We start from the raw sequence: 18,653 nt of genomic DNA on the forward strand, positions 1-18,653 counted from the left end.
GTAGCCATGCAAGCAGCAATCACATTGTCACTCTCTCCCCACTCCTGTACTCATCCTAAGACAACCGTTTCCTTATCTGATCACTGTGCTGAAACATAAGCACTTATAAACTTACCCTGCTGTCAACTGCCAGCAGTCGAGGTACCCAGTCACTGTTCATGCATTTGTATAATGACTCGGGCATTAAGAGAAGCAGTGCTACACTCAAATGTGCACAATTTATGCGGTCCCCTTACCCCATGCCGACTACTGTTTCAGTCCTGCAAAAATCAAGATAGTAGCAATGCAAGTTAGCAATCACTCTGTCACTCTCTGTCAACTCCTGCAATCATCCTGACAGGACCATGTCCTTATCTAATCCCTGTGCTGAAACATAAGCACTTATAAACTCACCCAGCTGTGAAGTACCAGCATTCTACCTATCCAGTCACTGTCCATGCACTTGTACAATGACTCAGGCATTAAGACCGCAGTGCTACGGTAAAATGTGCACAATCTATGTGTTTCCTTAACCCCCTGAAGACTACTGATTCACTCGTGCAAAAATGCAAGTAGTAGCCATGCAGGTTATTAAACACTGTTACTGTATGTCCAGTGCTGCAATCATCCTAACAGAACCATGTCCTTATCTAATCCCTGTGCTGAAACATAAACACTTATAAACTCACCCTGCTGTGAAGTACCAGCATTCTACCTATCTGGTCACTGTCCATGCACTTGTACAATGACGTAGGCATTAAAACAAGCAGTGCTACAGTCAAATGTGCACAATCTATGTGGTTCCCTAACCCCTTGCAGACTACTGATTCACTCGTGCAAAAATGCAAGTAGTAGCCATGCAGGTTATTAAACACTGTTACTGTATGTCCAGGGCTGCAATCATCCTAACAGACCCATGTCCTTATCTAATCACTGTGCTGAAACACAAGCACTTATAAACTAACCCTGCTTTCAACTACCAGCACTCTATCTATGCAGTTACTGTCCATGTACTTGTACAATGACTCAGGTATTAAGAGAATCAGTACTACAGTCAAATGTGCATAATGTATGCGGTCCCCTAAACTCCTGCAGACTACTGATTCACTCATGCAAAAATCCCAATATTAGCCATGCAATCACACTGTCACTCTCGGTCCACTCCTGCAATCATCCTGACAGAACCAGGTCCTTATCCAATTCTGTGCTGAAACATAAGCACGTATAAACTCACCCTGCTGTCAACTACCAGCAGTCTAGGTACCCAGTCACTGTCCATGCACTTGTACAATGAATCAGACATTAAGAGAAGCAGTGCAACTCTCAAATGTGCACAATGTATGTGGTCCACCTACCCCCTGCAGACTACTGATTCAGTCCTGCAAAAATCAAGATAGTAGCCATGCAAGTTAGCAATTACTTTGTCACTTTCTGTTCACTCCTACAATCATCCTCACAGAACCATGTCCTTATCTAATGCCTGTGCTGAAACATAAGCACTTATAAACTCAGCCTGCTGTGAAGTACCAGCATTCTACCTATCCAGTTACTGTCCATGTACTTGTACAATGACTCAGGCATTAAGACCGCAGTGCTACGGTCAAATGTGCACAATCTATGTGGTTCCTTAACCCCCTGAAGACTACTGATTCACTTGTGCGAAAATGGAAGTAGTAGCCATGCAAGTTAGTAAACACCCTGTTACTGTCTGTCCACTGCTGCAATCATACTAACAGAACCATGTCCTTATCTAATCACTGTGCTGAAACACAAGCACGTATAAACTCACCCTGCTGTGAACTACCATCACTCTACCTATCTAGTCACTGTCCATGCACTTGTACAATGACTCAGGCATTAAGACATGCAGTGCTATAGTCGAGACATTTAGGGCTCGAGAAGATGGCGGCCGGCTGAAGACGCTGGTCGCGAGCTCCGTGGAAAAATCTCCAGGTAACCGCTATATATGCTCTCCGATCAACGGAGCCTTCGCGAAAAGCAATGCGATCAGAATGTGTCCCTGATTAAATGATTAAAGACTATGAGCAACCTTATGAAGCTCGTTTGGTAACGTTTGATGTCCCGCCACTCGCCACCCGACACCTCATGAAGCTCGTTTGGTAGCGTTTGATGTCCCGCTAATTCCCCTACCCGCCACCCGCCACCCGCCACCCGCCGCCCGCTACCCGACACCCGTCACCCGACACTGGGAATCCTCGGACAATCCCCGTTACCTGCTCTAAGAGAGCGAAGAGAGCGCCGTGGTGTGCGGCCGCGGCCGCAGCCGAGGTGAGGAGACGCGCTGCAGGGTGTTGCTCTGCGGTTTTTCTCTTGGGCGGTGGGGCCGTGCATGCAGAGAGGAGGAGGGGGGAACCTCATGACGGGCTGGCGTGCGGACTTAGCGCGAACCCTGGTCCCGGTCGCGGTTCAGGTTCAGACGCCCCCTGCAGCTGACCCGCTAGGAGGGCTCTGGAAGAGAGCTCGAGAAGCTGCCGGGGAGAGCAGAAGGAAACTCTTCAAAACGGGCTTCTTCTTCCGGGGCAAGAGTGGAGGAGGCGGCGGCAGCTGTAGAGAGCAGGGGCGCGCTGTTCCAATTTCAGTGGTGATCGGCTGCACGAATATTACAGAGGGGATAGGAGCTGGTATAAAGTTTACAGAGGCAGAAATACGAGAGAATAAACGAGTTTCTTCTTGCGGGGAGGATAGGGCGTTTTTGGAAAATATTAACTTGGGAATCCTTACTCAAAGGTCTGCATGTGGCATATTCTGCGACAAAGGATACTGTTGTAGAGAAAATAAAGCAAAGGCGGAAAAGTCAATATATATTTGCTGCAGGAGTAAAAAAGCAAACGAAAGTCTCTGCCCCTTTACAGTGGAAAAAAAGGAGAATACAGTTGCACGGGCGAAGCTGAACCAGCCATACTAGAACCAGAAACTCAAGAAAATACGGACCTACTAGTCAAAAACACTGGAAATATTCACAAATATTACACTGCTTCAACACTAGGAGCAGGCGAAAGTAATAAAAGCAAAAAAGAGGAAACCCCTCCTAACATCAATTATTTTACAAGATCCAGAGCAAGGAAGGGAACAGGAACCCTCTCAGGGCCTCTTCTTCCTGTGCAAGAAGGATCAGAAGAGGGAGTAAAAAAATCAGCATACTGTCTCAGGAATCAAAGCTTAAGTAAACAGAGCCTATTACAGCCAATAAAGAAGAAGTGCATGACCCCCAAGAACACCAAAAAATCTGTGAAAATCCCTCCACGACTAGAGGAATTAACGGAGAGTATAAAAAGCAGAGGATCGAAAAAATCCAAAGAGAAGAGAATAAAGATCACTCCTTCATTGAGGTCATATTTTAAAATACAACAAGTGGTGCAAGTGAGAGGTGGAAACCACGGTCGGGTTAATAACACGACCGACACAACGAATACAAAAAGCACATCAGATTTATCTCCTGTACAGTTTTCGAGTATAACAGCAGGTACTCAGAGCACCAAACATAAGTTTGGAGAAGAAGTGGAAGAACCTGCAGTTAAGGAGGTGTTGATAGGAGGAAATATGCAGTCGGTATCTCCTCCAGATCCAGATCCTTTTACAAACATGACCTCTTCAATGGAACAACCTGTATTACCAACTCAGTCATTACATCTAGTCTCGTTAACTCAACCAAGCACGAGTGCTTCATCACAAACTGAAATCGTAAGGGACAAAGAGTCCCAAGAATCCCAAGAGACTTACGAAGAGGAGCAAGAAACCACAGACAAAGGGGCGACAGGAAACCTTTTAGAACTGTGTTTGGATAAAATGATGGAAAAAATAATGGGGGAAATGCGAGAAAAATTCGCAATCTCTGAGACAAACCAGAACAGAATACAAGAAGCAGTAGAAAGCCTAGACAAAAAAATAAATGACTTAGGGGTCAGAGTTACAGCAGTAGAGAGTGAGTTAAGCTCCCTAAGTAAAAGAGTAGACAACACCCAAAGAGAGATAAGACATTTAAAGGACAACGATAAAATAGTCAAGGAGAAACTTGAATCTCTAGAAAACCAAGGAAGAAGAAATAATATTCACGTTTTGAACGTCCCTGAGAACTCAGAGGGAACGGATATCAAGGCTTATGTAATTTCTTTACTAGAAGAATTCCTTCCATGGACAAAGGACTGCGACTTAGCAGAGGACATCCAGGGAGTCCATAGAGACCCTTTTAGGAAGAGCAAAGAGAAGAAAACTCCAAGGAAAATCTTGGTAAACTTCAGAACATATACTCTGAAAGAAACAATACTGAGTGAGGGTCTAAAAATTGGGAGTTTCAACAAAATGAACTGGTCATTTCGCATCAGATCAGATATCTGCAAAATTACACAAGACCGGCAATGGGAATTGGGGCAATATATGCAGGAGTTAAAAACACTTGGAGCAAGCGTACAGCTAAAATTCCCTGCCTCCCTCAGAATAATGTGGCGAAACAAAATGCATAACCTAAGGGACCCAAAGGAGGTAGAGAATCTTATTCAATTAATAAGAGATCAAATCGAAATTGACAAACTAAACAAGGAATAAACTACCAAATCAAGGGCTGAAGGAAGAAAACTAGACACATTTGATATATTATAAGCAAGAATGAATCAAAAGTTCTCAAAGGCGCAGAAAACAGACAACTAGAATACACATGGAGAAAAGCGATCGCTAATTTAAACCCAAAGAAGAAATTACCTGGAGAAAACGGAGCACGAAACCGGGTGAAATAACACCTGGAATAAGAAAAAAGGAGGCTTCCCCGGGGAGGGAAACCAAAAGACTTCGCAAAATGCAGGTTTGTAAATACACACGGGTGGGGAGCAAAGTAGGGAAAAAAAAAACAAAAAAATCCTCAAAATTGGAAAATAAAAAGATTGGCAAGGGAGTTAAATGCTGCCTCAAATGAAAAATCAACTTAAAATGGCAAAAGAGAAATCAATAAAAATCCTAACATGGAATGTTAATGGGCTTAGAACACCGTCACGAAGAAGAAGAATTATGGAATACCTCAAAGAAATAGAGAGTGAAATTATTATCTTACAAGAAACTCATTTAACAAATGTAGAATGGTCTCAATTAGCAAAAAACTTAAACTGGATTGGAGCAAGCATACATACTACGCAAGAGTGTAATACAAAGGGGGTAGTAATTATTATAAAGAAATCTCTCAAAGCCAAAATAGAAGGCGACAAAGCTGATAGCAAAGGCAGATGGGCAATCGCCAAAGTCAGAATTGAAGAACATATTCTCACTATTGTGGGGTATTATGGTCCCAATAGGGACGACGCTGAGCCACTCAAAAAACTTTATTCCGAACTCCTAACATACCCAGTTCCAATCATAATGGGAGGGGATTTCAATCTCATAGGAGATCCTAAAAATGATAGATCCCCACCAACAAAACAATGGAACTTACCGAAGATGAGGGAGTGGTTAGGGATCTATAAAAAAGATTTATTGCTAGAAGACATGTGGAAATTAAAAGGAATAAAAAACTACCCATATACTTTACACAATAAAAAATATAGATTTCTTTCTTTTAACCAAAAATTTGAGAGATAAAGTTAAAAGTATCGAACACTTACCCGCACACCTATCGGACCACTCTGCCGTCCAGTTGAATATAACATTTCCGCAACCACAAACGCCTAGCAGGTGGACTGTTGACCGTACAATTCTGAGGGACGAGCGATGCGTGGAGGAACTTATAACAACTACCCGACAATATTTTCAAGATAACGCAACTAGCACAACAAAAAGAATGACATGGGATGCTTACAAAGCGGTAATCAGAGGAAAATTGCTTAGCCTGGGTGCTTATAAACACAAATCAAAAAAACAGGAAATTATAAAATTGGAAACGGAAATCAAAGAAGATGAATTACATTTAGAATGTGATGTCCCGCAAATTCAAAAGGAAAAACTGGAAGAAAAACTTCGTAACTCAAAAGAAAATCTGACAATTTATTTAGAGAATATAGTCAAAGAGAAATGGGAGAGTAGTAAATTAGCAAACCATGAGTATGGTGAAGAATGTGGTAAACTCCTAGCCTGGAAAATGAAAACAGATCAATCCAGAAACAATATATTAAACATACATAACCAAGATCAATCATCCACTTTTTCAGATGATGTCGCAATTAGAAAGGAATTCTTCAACTTCTTTACTTTAATATACAAGGAAGACACAAACCCAACGGAAGAAGAAATTAAAAATTATCTTGAGAAGATCCAACTCCCGCGTCTGACAGAGGAAGAAGCGGAATCTGTGAATTCCGAAATAACAGCAGAAGAAGTAAGGAGCGCCATAAGCCATCTAAAGAAAGGAAAAGCTGCATGCCCAGATGCTTTGCCCAATGAACTTTATATCGCACTGGAAGAAGCACTAATCGAACCTTTAACTGAAACGATGAATAAGACATATATGGAACATGAAAGGCTCCCAGACTCATGGAACGATGCTACGATAAGCATATTATTAAAACCAGGAAAAAACCCAAAGAACTGCGCATCATATAGACCAATATCGCTCCTAAACTGCGATTATAAGATCTTCATGAACATAATAGCGAAAAGAGTATCTAAGGTTATGGTCAAATTAATTGATACGGACCAAAAGGGTTTTATAAAGGGCAGACAGATACAAGAAATAACACATGAACTAATATCAACAATTGACATAGCTGTACAGGAAAACCTTCCCCTTACACTCATCACATATGATGCCGCTAAAGCTTTCGACCGTGTTAACTCGGCTTTTCTAACCAAAAGCATAGAGAAAAGTAACTTCGGGATTAACTTTACTCACATGGTAATTGAAATATATTCGAGCCCAAGAGCAAAGGTAGTTGTTAATGGCAATGTCACGGAAAATATTGAGATCCAAAGAGGTACACGACAGGGATGTCCCTTATCTCCGCTACTTTTTAATCTATATATTGAACCCTTGGCCTGCTCTATCAGAAATAATATTAACATTACACCTTTCAGATACTCACATTGGACAAGGAAAGTAGCGCTCTATGCAGATGACCTAATGGTGTTCACGGACACTTACAATTATTCTAAACTGGCAATAGATGAAGAAATGAACAAATTCGGTAAAGTATCTGGATACCTGGTAAATACTGATAAAACGGAGATAATGAGCTGGAACTCACAATTAATTTCACCACTCTTGAAGGATAAAATAAAATACTTAGGAATCACCATAACACAAGATCTTGGAAAACTAGTAGAAACAAACCTCAACCTAGTCATGAATGAAACGAAAAAGCTCCTGAAAATCTGGTCAGGTCTACCATTAAGCTTCCTAGGTAAATCCAATATAATTAAAATGTCAATCATTCCAAAATTCACTTATCTTTTTAACAATATTCCATTAGAATTTAAAAAGGAAGCCCTAAAAAAAATACAAGGAGAAATATCTAGCTTTATTTGGTCATCAAAGAGTACAAGAATCTCATGGAATAAACTCAGGAGAAAGAAGGAACAAGGGGGTATTGCAAGTCCGGATATATATGAATATTACAGATCCTTTCAATTCAAAAACATCAGAGTCTTACTAAAAGCACATCAAGCATATCCAACACATTTGCAACACTTGACAAATGGTGAAGACCACTTCCTCTTCAAATTCGGACATCCGAAATTTTTCAAAAAAGTCAAACTAAAGGTTCTGAACAATGCCGTTAAGATCTGGAATCAAATAAGATCTGTCATACAGATTCCATATTATAGTAATTTGGCTCCAATATGGGATTCCCCAGGCAACCCTGACTGTTTAAAAGACTCTTTATCAAAACCACTTAGGCAAGCTGGAATTGAAAAATGGGGACAACTTATATCTGGAAACTCCTTGTTATCATGGGACCACTTGCAAATAATTACAGATCGTAAAATCTCGAAGTTTAAATATTACCAACTGAGCAGCTGGGCAAGCACCATTCCAAAGGGAGCATTAGACCCGGAGAATCTAGAACCAGAGATGATGAGTGAAACGGTATTAAAGAAAGAAGTATCAAAATGGTATTGGGCACTAATTGAAACAGAAAAAGATGACCCAACAACTGCTGAAAAAACATGGAAGAAAGACTTACAAAATGAAGTTTCAGATCTCTGCCAAATCTGGAATAAATCAGTAGAAAAATGTTGGTCATGTGTAAAGGCCGCTCCATTAAAAAGGAACCACCTTTTCTCCATACATAGAGCGTACTGGACTCCTAAAAAGTTATCAAAATTCAAAGGAGCTACAGTAAAATCGTCAGTAAATGCGGAGAGGAAAAAGCGGATGATATACATATGTTCGGTGAGTGCCCTTCGCTTACACAATACTGGCAAGAAATTGGTAAGACTCTAACTGCAATACTGGCAACTCCAATAACCGTGAGTATTATTTTAATTATTTTTGGGATACACTGCACTACTCAACTTAACCAGATAAAGTTAGACAAACATCAAGAAAACTTACTATTTGTTATGATCCTTTTAGCACGTAGAGAGATATGTATTAATTGGATAAAACCAGTTCCTCCAACACATGAAAGCTGGTTAAACACTGTAATAAGAATTAGTAGTTTAGATAGAAAAGGGAAACAAAGTGAAAAAATGAAATACTGGGAGATCTTGGAAAAGTATATCGAATCTAGACAATAACTGATAATCTCTCTTTGCCAGAGGTCCCTTTGCTGTTTTTTTTTCTTTTTTCTTTCTTTTTTCTTTTTCTTTTGATTCCAATGATTAAGCGGACAATAATTCCTGGCATGACTTGAAGTCTGTCAATTATCCAATGGGTCAGAGATCTCCCGAAACGATTGAATTATTGAATAAGATGGAGGAGTGCAGTGGAGAACTGATCAGACCAAGAACGAGGCTTACCCCTTGCACCTCTCGTTAGATGACCAGGGGCAGCCTCTGTGAAACACCTTGCTAGTTTGCTGTTGGTCTCCCAAACGCCTGTCATTCTTTTTCTCAACCCGCAATATGAGGATTCAATTTAAAAAAAAAAAATGCAGTGCTATAGTCAAATGTGCACAATCTATGTGGTCCTCTAACTCCCTGTAGACTACTTATTCACTCCCGTAAAAATCCAGGTATAGCCGTGCAAGTTAGTAATCACACTGTCACTCTCTGTTCACTCCTGCAATCATCCTGACAGAACCATTTCCTTATCTTATCACTGTGCTGAAACTAAAGCATTTATAAACTCAACCTGCTGTCAACTACCAGAAGTCTACCTATGCAGTTACTGTTCATGCACTTGTATAATGACTCAGGCATTAAGAGAAGCAGTGCTACAGTCAAATGTGCACAACCTATGCGGTCCACTAACCCCCTGCAGACTACTGAGTCACTTGTGCAAAAATACAGGTAGTAACCATGCAAGTTAGCAATCACACTGTCATTCTCTGTGCACTCCTGCAATCATCCTGACAGAACCATGTCCTTATCTAAACTCTGTGCAAGATCCAATCATTTATAATTTCAGAATTTTCTTTTGATGCAGTACTCTAATCATTCAGTCAGTATCTATATACTCATGCAATGACTCAGCTAGTCACTATTACAGTATTACAGTTATCTATCCAGTATTGATGCAGTTCTCTAAACACGTAAACACTACTTATTCAGTCCTACAATTATCCAATTAATACCTGTCTACTGCAGGAAATGGATTGTGATTTCAAAAGAAAGCGTGTAAATGGTTTTTATGTAGAACATGTTTGTTTAGTAATAACAGATATTGTTCGTATTCATTAAAAGAAGCTGATCATGGCTAGAAAAACAGAAAAGAGGAAACAACAAAAAAGGACTATTATTTGAATGAAACTCAACAGCAAGAATTAGATGAACAACAACATGTGAGGAAAATGAAAAAGTATTGTGGTAAGAGAGCAAAAGAATTCATTTAAACTTTGAAATGCTAGAAACAGTGTGCACAATGTGGAAAGTAGAAATAATACGTCAACAACAAAGAAGAATACAAAGAAAAAAAGAGAAGTTAATGGAAAAATTTGTTCTAAAAAATCAATGTATAGTAAAAGGAGAAAGAATTAGTATGAAGAAATTAGAAAGAGAATGTTTTACAATAGAGTTGTCTTTAGTTTGTTGAAAGATGTGAAAAAATATAAAAGAAGATCCGCCTTTTATAAAAAGAAGAAACAGATTGAAACTATTGTTGAGAAGGCTTTTGAATTAAAAAGCAAATTATTCATTTTAGTTTTAAACAGAATTCGATAACTAGATAAGCCAATACATTTCATGAAGGCCAAAAGTAATAAGAAGTTACTAATTAACAGAACTAATTTTTGTGATTTTGTTTGGGTGAATGGAATCACAGTTCAAGTTAAGAGCCTTTTTTTAACGGAGAGAGTTATTTTCAAACCAATACATTATTTATTGCAGTTGATACCAGTGGTCGTGTTTATGAGGTTAAAAATGGTTGTCCAATTGAAAAAGAAAAAGTGATTTCCAGAAATGTAGGAGAAGTGATAGCTGATGAAGTTCTAGGGAGACGGACTAAAGCCCCAGTGTATACTCGGGATTGCAGTAGTATTTGCAGGAATCTATTGATATTTTACGGAATATCTTACGAGTCTATAGTAAAAAAAGTGTTAAATAAAATATTATGATGTTACAAGGACTATATCCTTGCAGAGTAAGAAAAAATACTGGTTTGCAAGGTCATTCACTGGCTTGTCTTTCAAGAAAAGTATGTCAAAGTGTTTTTCATCATTTTAGAATGTTAGCAGTACATCATTCTCAAATGCGGAAGTTAGTGAGAAGATTGTATTATGCAAAAAGTCCAGCAATAATTTAAAATGACTTAAACAGTGCTCTTTTGCATGGGTCAGTATCAGATATTTAAAAAGTTTGTGGTGAAATAGAGTTTTATTACTTTGGTCCTGAAGAAGAGAGTGGACAAAGTGAGACATTGATAGAAGTAGGTGTTATGGAAAATAGTAGTACAGAGAAGTTTGAAGAACAAATTACAAAGTTAAAGGTAATTCCGTGTGAAAGGCCAAATGATTCTTGTATTTGTTGCTGACGAACTCACTATAGAAATCATACGAGGCCTGTTGATCTGTATTTAAAAAGTGAAAGAGAAAATAATGATAAGTGGAAGGAATTTGCAACTTATTTGTTGGTAGAGGATTACTTAGATTTGGATACTGATCAGCGTATGTGTAAATATTGTTATAACAAATTTGATGATAATAAAATGCCTGCTAGAGCTGTCCATAACAATCTAGAGTTGGTAACTATTCCCCAAGAACTAACAGATTTAAACACGTATCCGCCTATTCTGATTCGTAATATTATTTGATTCAATGGGTGCACCCATTTCAGGCTATTGTTCGTATAGAGCCTAAAACAGGTAAATTGCTTCCTACAGATTTACAGCGAGGATTAAAAGGAAGAGTTGTATATTTACCTCTAGATTTAAAGAAAAATATTGAAACTATTGGTGTAGAGAATGTAGAAAGTGAACCACTAGTTATTCTAGTTAATGGTGTTTCTACTAAGAGTAAGAAAATCTGGCAGGAATTAGTTGATGTTAGGAAAGTGCAAAAGGCAACATTATATCTTATAAAAAACAATGATTACTACAAAAATGTGAATGTAGAAGAAGAAGAAATACTTTTAGGAGATGATAGTGAAACGTCAAGTGGTCAAATTTAGAAAGTTGACGTGTCCAAAAGGGAAGAAATGTATGAACATTGTAGTGTACATCCACTTCATTCGAAAGAAGTGATGGAGAATACTATTGAAATATTCCAAATGAAGAAAGCGAAGGGGGGGCAGAGTTAGCTCGTGGCCGTAATGGACGCTTGAGCCCGGAGCTCTGTGGTGCTGAACAATAATCCTGCAAGAATCCGGCAGCCTTTGCCAATCCAACTCTCACCAACTTGATGCCCAGGCTAACAGAGGAGAAGCGGACACTGCCGCTGGGTCCTGCGTCGCGATCGGTGCGACACAGCAGGAGATAGTGAGTGCGGCTGCACAGCGACTGGTGGGCCGCACATCCCCGCTCCCTCGTAAGAGCTGAGGCCGGGCGACCTAACCTTGCGTGCGGCGGGTGTACGCAATGTAGTGCCTGGGACGCGGGGGAGAGAAACCTGGTCCCAGCTGCACACCACATTTGTTGGTGACGCAAGGACAGATCGGACCCTGGTGTGGGGGGCTCTGTTGCACACGGATGCGCGGCGGACCCCTGGAGTGTACAGAGCCCAGCTGGAGGTGAGGAGTTCGGGGTCCTCCACTCGGGGCTGCCCACTTGGTTCATTCGGCTCTCCCTGGAGTGGCACTGTGGTGTATGCTCGCGCGGTGGGGAGCCGGTGCTGATTATTGAAAGTGCCTGGTGATCTCTTCGGGTGGACCCCGGCTTGCGGTGGCGCCAGGGAAAGAGAGTGGGACGCGGAGGAGGCCTAAGAGGTGGAGGACCATTGCTGATATTTATGATATCTGGGGAACCTGCCCTGCAACTTCCTGTGGCCCCTGTGGAATCTGGTGCGGTGACAAAAGAAGCCTGAAGTGTATACGGAGTGATGAGAGAGCTGTGAGCTGTGAGCACAGGGGGCGGGCGCAATCATAGGCCTCATCTGCTCATCGCCATAAGGTAGTAGGGGGCTGACGGGTGGTGTTTGCCTACCCCTCCCCCCCTTACCCGCTCGTGAACTCCGGAGAGCTTTGAGGGTGGCAGGGGTGACAGAGACGGAGGGCCTATGTGGCCCTGAGAGGTGACGAACAATCCAGGACTGGACTTTGGTGTGTCTCACAGCGGGGCCTTGCTGCATCCGTGGTTGACATACGTAGGACTGCTGTTTGGTGCCTGCAAGCGGAGGGAGCAGGAGTAGTGAGGGTACCCCGGTAAGACCTGGGGGTGAGAAGGCATTTGAAGGACTTTCTGAGGTGACGGGACCCTAGCACGATGCCAGGTGACCCGTGGTGCAGGATTTTCCCACAATTGAGTGCGACTAGTGGTGAGCGAGGCAGCGGGGACACGCACTTCTGACTGTTGAGCATGCTTGATAGCAAGCAGCATGGGCAGAGGAGATAAAACCCAATCAAGCTCTCCTTTGACCAGAAGAGGTCAAAATCCCACAACGCCGCTACAGGTGAGGGAGCGAGGTCTCCGCCTCCGGTGTGTGATGACTCAGACTTGGATATACGCTCCATACTCAAATCCATGGAAAAGTTTGTACAGAGCGGCATCACATCCCTAGGCACGAAGATGGACGCCCTTACTTATAGGAGGGACAGAATGTCGATAAACATGCAGAACGTCTCGATATGTCGGAACGGCGACTAACTGAGGTGGAGGAAGCACACACTACGCTGGATGCAGATCACAAACAACTTGGTAGAGTGATAAGCGTTTTGCAGGACAAGATGGAAGACTTGAAAGCTCGTTCCAGGAGGTGCAACCTGCAAATTACTGGTCTTCCAGAGACTACTCCCACGGGGAACAGGCAGAGTCCAGAGAAGCAACTGCTAGAGGAGGCAGCAGGAGGATCGTTAGAGGAACAGGACTGAAGCAGTATGGTGAAGGTCACCAGCAACGTAAGGGGGGGGCGAGGGGGGGATGGACGATGTATAGTGGCTTGTTGACCCGTTATTATGTAATGTTTCCCCCAGGGGTTGAGGGTTGCCATGATATTATTACTGCAGGAACTGAGGGACTGTACTGTGGGATCGTGTTAATGCAGGACGGAACTGGAACAGTATGTGGGACATGGCACTGCAGGGGTCGGTGATACTAATTCCGAAGTACGGGTATGGGCAGAAGAAGGTGTGAGCAGAGTTTACTTAGTCATCCTCCCTGGGCATTTTTGTTAATCAGCTATAGCTGCATATCATTGAGGTCAGCGCATGTGAAACAGGGCAAGACTGACCTAATGGAGCTGAATGAAGGGTGCGGTACAAGGAGCTACCTCTGCTCACGAGTGCCTGGCACTGCTGTTGTGAATTGGGGGGGGGGTGGTCGGTGGGGGGGCAAAAGGGACAATGGGGTACATAGGACCAAGTTGGGGGAGGTCTGCTGTGGGCGGAGGGAGGGGGGAAAGGGAATGATTTTGAAGGAGGGGTGTTTGGGGAAATGTTATTTGTTTTTGCCACTGGTGCACCACATACGACTACACGGTGCACTTATGTACACAATGGGTGTCGATTGCGATGATGGCGACTACTGATACAAGCGACACCCGGGGTATGGCGGGCTGTTTGCGGGCTATGACATGGAATGTCAGGGGCCTCAACGATCACAAAACGCTTAGGAAAGTATTTGGCTACTTGCACAGGCAGAATGTGGATATTGCGCTGCTACAGGAAACACACATCCCTCAGTCGAGCGCAATGCTACGCAGTTGGGGACTAATAGGCAATACTAACTTGGCAGGGTTCACTACACACGCCAGGGGGGTGATGATATGGGTCAATCCCAGGGCATCTTTTACGCTCACGCTGTTGCACGCAGACACAGGAGGCCGTTACGTCATATCTCACTGTAAAGGACGTGGTTTAGACATTGTTATAATTAACGTATATGGCCCCAACTATGATAACCCTGAGTTCTTTGGGTCCCTGGCCAAAATTACTAAACCCTATTGGGGTGCACTTATCCTGTGGGGGGGGTGACCTTAATCTGGTTCGTAACCCAGATTTGGATCGCTCTGCGGGCCCAACACAAAAAACGGCAGCCGCCGCGAGACAGCTGGAAAGTGTAATTATTAGTATGGATTTATGTGATGTATGGAGGGCACGTAATAATGACCAGGGTGGCTATACCTATTATTCAGCATACCATAATGTTCACACGCGCAAAGATTACTGACTAGCCTCGACTCCGCTGCTTGAGCAGGTCAGGCAATGTGTGGTGCTGCCGCGTAAGCTCTCTGATCATTCCCCATTGTTGTTGGTCCTGGATACCCCAAAAGGGACCTTGCCTCCGTTCATGTGGCGGTTCCCTCCTTATTCTCTATTAGACCCATTGTTCAGGGGGAAAATGGCCGACGCCGTGGAGACCTTTTTTGCTACAAATATTGGCTCGGTCGATGACTTCCAGACGATTTGGGAGACATTTAAGGTACATATCAGAAGCATCGCGATGTCCAAGCACTCAGGTATCCTAAAAGCCATACGTAGGAGACTATTGGACTTAGAACAAAATAACTTAAGGTCCTGGAACAGCAGCAGGTAGCTGGGGGAGATGTAACAATAGAAAACGAGATCAAGGGACTCCTTGAAGAGTTTTACGACACCGTGGACAGTGAAGTGAAACACATGAGCATATACGCTTCGGCAAGAACCTAAGGTGAAGGGGACAGGCCAGACTCGGTGCTGGCCTGGATGATGAAAGCGAGACGAAATAAGATACAGATCTCAGAGGTTAGATCGGCGCATGGGGACTTATTGACAGAGGAGGTGGGTATTGCAGAGCGTTTTAAACAATACCTAAGACTTGTATACATCTCGCTCCGAAAACAACGACGAGCAAATACTTGAGTACCTAGAGTACATTAAGTTACTGTTCCTCTCTAACATGCTTAGGGAGCTACTTATGCATCCGATCGAGAAGGATGAGATTATAGAAGCCCTAGCGGGGATGAGGGCCAACAGTGCCCCGGGTACGGATGGCCTAACTGTCTCCTTCTATAAAGCATTCATAGATCTATTAGCCCAGCACTTAGCTACCCTGTTTGATGATATGTGCGTAACAGAAACTATGCCACATTCCATGAGGGAGGCCCTTCTGTGGCTATACCTAAACCAGGGAAACCACCGAAAGAGTGCAGCTCGTATCGTCCTCTCTCATTGCTCAATGTGGATACCAAAATATTTGCCAAGATTTTAGCTACCAGACTGGTCTACTGTCCACTAATCTGGTCGCTCCGCAGCAGGCAGGATTGATTCCAAGAAGGAACCTCACATACAATATTCGCACAGTGTTTGGGGCCATGCAGCATGTGAGACGACGCCAAGGCGGTGGCAGTTTTTCTCGATATGGAAAAAGCCTTTGACTCAGTAGAATGGGCGTTTATGTGGCAAGTGCTGACGAGAATGGGGCTGAGGCCGGTCTTCCTGCAGCTGATAGGCATATTATATCATGGACCTATGGCGCATGTTCGCTTGGGCGACCTGGTTACTGACTCATTTCCAGGGGGACCAGGCAGGGCTTCCTCCTGTCACCACTATTGTGCGCCTTGGTGGCAGAACCATTGGCATGCGCATTGCGGGAGTACCATGGTAGCGAGGGGATTGGCTTTCCACCCTACAGAATAGTGTTGTCACCCTATGCTGTATGTCAGAGACCCTGAGAACAATTTGTCTTCAGTTATCAGGGAGGTGGTACACTTTGGTGTGCTATCAGGACTGAAAGTTAACTGGGCGAAGTCACTTGTGTTCCCCTTTTACCCCTGCTATGGAGGTATTTGCTATGGAATACCCGCTACAGTGGACTACTGACTCCGTCAGATACTTAGGGATTATGTTACATACTGATTCAGAGATTGTATTGCGGGAAAATTATGGGACGGCTATAGCTAGACTTGAGGATGATGTTGAGCTTTGGTTCTGACTCCCACTGTCGCTGATGAGGCGCATATCGATTATGAAAATGGTGGTCTTTCCCAGGCTATTGTTTCTATTTGCAAACATCCCAATAGTTCTCCCGCACTCTTTCTTTCACAGACTTCGACAATCCATGATCAAGTTGGCTTGGGCAGGTAAGCAAGCGAGGGTACAGTGGAATATCCTTACGCTCCCGTACCATATGAGGGGCCTCGGGTCCCAGATTTCGATTTATACTATAGGGTGGCGCAGGGGGTGCACCTTCATGCTTGGATACACGGGGAAGCGAATATACCATACCTACTAATGCAGAGCCTATTTGCGGAACCTACCCCATTCCCTGTCACTTGACGTTGTTGATCGCAGAACTGGATTCCTGGACTCCATTAACACCACCCGGCATGCCTGGCATTGGATATTGCAACAGCAGGCCGGAGCATTACTGTATTCCCCCGCAATGCCGCTCGAGTGGGCGCGATGGCTGGAGCTGTGTAGGAATACGGGTGTGGTGCAGGCGCAGCCTCAGCTATCAATTGAGGTGGTTGGAGATCTCTTTCATGAGGGAGTGGTGAAAACTTGGGAGCAGGTAGAGGGTGCTGTGCCTGGAAGCATGCTGTTGAGTAGATTCCAGTTTCACAGAGTGCGCGGAGTCTTGCGTGGCTTGCTGGGGGATGACTTAGAGAAACCCCCAGAGGTGCCTGGGCTGTCTCATGTACGTAAGACAAAGCCTCCCGCAAGATTGTTACAGCCTTGTTCCAACTTGCCATTGCGAATAGGGAAAACAAATACACGGCGGCTCGATTGGCGTGGCAGAGGGATTTAGAGATACAAATAGACGACCCAATGTGGACCTATTGTTGCATGAACACCAGGAAGATCTCACTACTCAGCAGGCTCAGACTCATCCATTTCAAGTTTATCAATAGGACCTATTACACACCAGAATGACTCTACAGATACAGCCTTCGGGATGAGGCGACTTGCGAGAGATGCCGAGCACTAGATGCTGATTTCCTGCATCTAACCTGGCAGTGTCCGGGTATACATTGCTATTGGGTGGAGATATTTAGAGAACTGGGGAGAGTGGTAGAGACAGACTTGATGCCTGACCCAATGTTGGCACTGCTGGGGTACTCTGGGAAATTACCCAAGGCAATCCGAAGAATGGTGAATATGGGGCTCTTGATATCCAAGCTAAGGTTCTGCGATGTGCTGGATGAGGGGCCCGCCCCGACGTTACGGCAATGGGCACATGACATGATGTACTGCTGTACGCAGTCCGAACATTACAGCGAATTGCTCCCCCCTAGAAGCTGTCCGAAAACATTTTGGGGACCATATATTGCATTTAAGCTCAGCACAGCTCAAGAGGGGGAGGGGGGAGTAGGGGATGCAGGTGGGGAGGGAGGTGGGGTCTGATGTAGTTATAGAAGTCACGTAGGGGTACCCCCAGGGTCCGACTGCACAAACTCTATGGAGCGCTATTCCTGCCTCTGAGCATGGGCGGTGGCGAAGGGGGAGGGGGAACAGGAAGGGAGTGGGACTATGTGAAAAATAGTAGAAATTTGGAGAGAATGTGTCTGCATATCCATGCTGGGATATACAGAGCTAAGTGAACAACTATCTGATAAGTGGCTCTTTAATGTGATCGCCGCCTGCCCGATCCGGGTTGTTGGCATGAAGGCTGTGTTCTTTTTTTTCAAGAAAATTACTTTTGAGGCCGATTATGTGTGAAGTTGTACCAAGGCAAGTAGTGGCACATGTTGTGATGCACCTTAATGAAACGCAAAATTGAGTACTTAAATCTATACAAGAAATCGAATATCTAGCAGTGAATGAACTGGAAAGCACAGATATTGTCAAAACAAACATGTTGGATACATACTATACAAAAAAGAAGTTGTCATCTTGAAAAAATATGTCTCTATGAAGTGCTGCAATATTATAGTTTTAGGAGAAATACTACAGAAAACATAAATGAAGGAAAATATTCAGTGATTGGTTCAGAAGGATGTTTGGTGAAACAAAGTAAAGAAAATCTGATTAATCATAGAAATATGACTTGTGATACTCCTGATAGAAGA

Source organism: Lissotriton vulgaris, chromosome 1_1 (genome assembly GCF_964263255.1).
Source record: "Lissotriton vulgaris chromosome 1_1, aLisVul1.2, whole genome shotgun sequence".
NCBI classification, from domain to species: Eukaryota; Metazoa; Chordata; class Amphibia; order Caudata; family Salamandridae; genus Lissotriton; species Lissotriton vulgaris.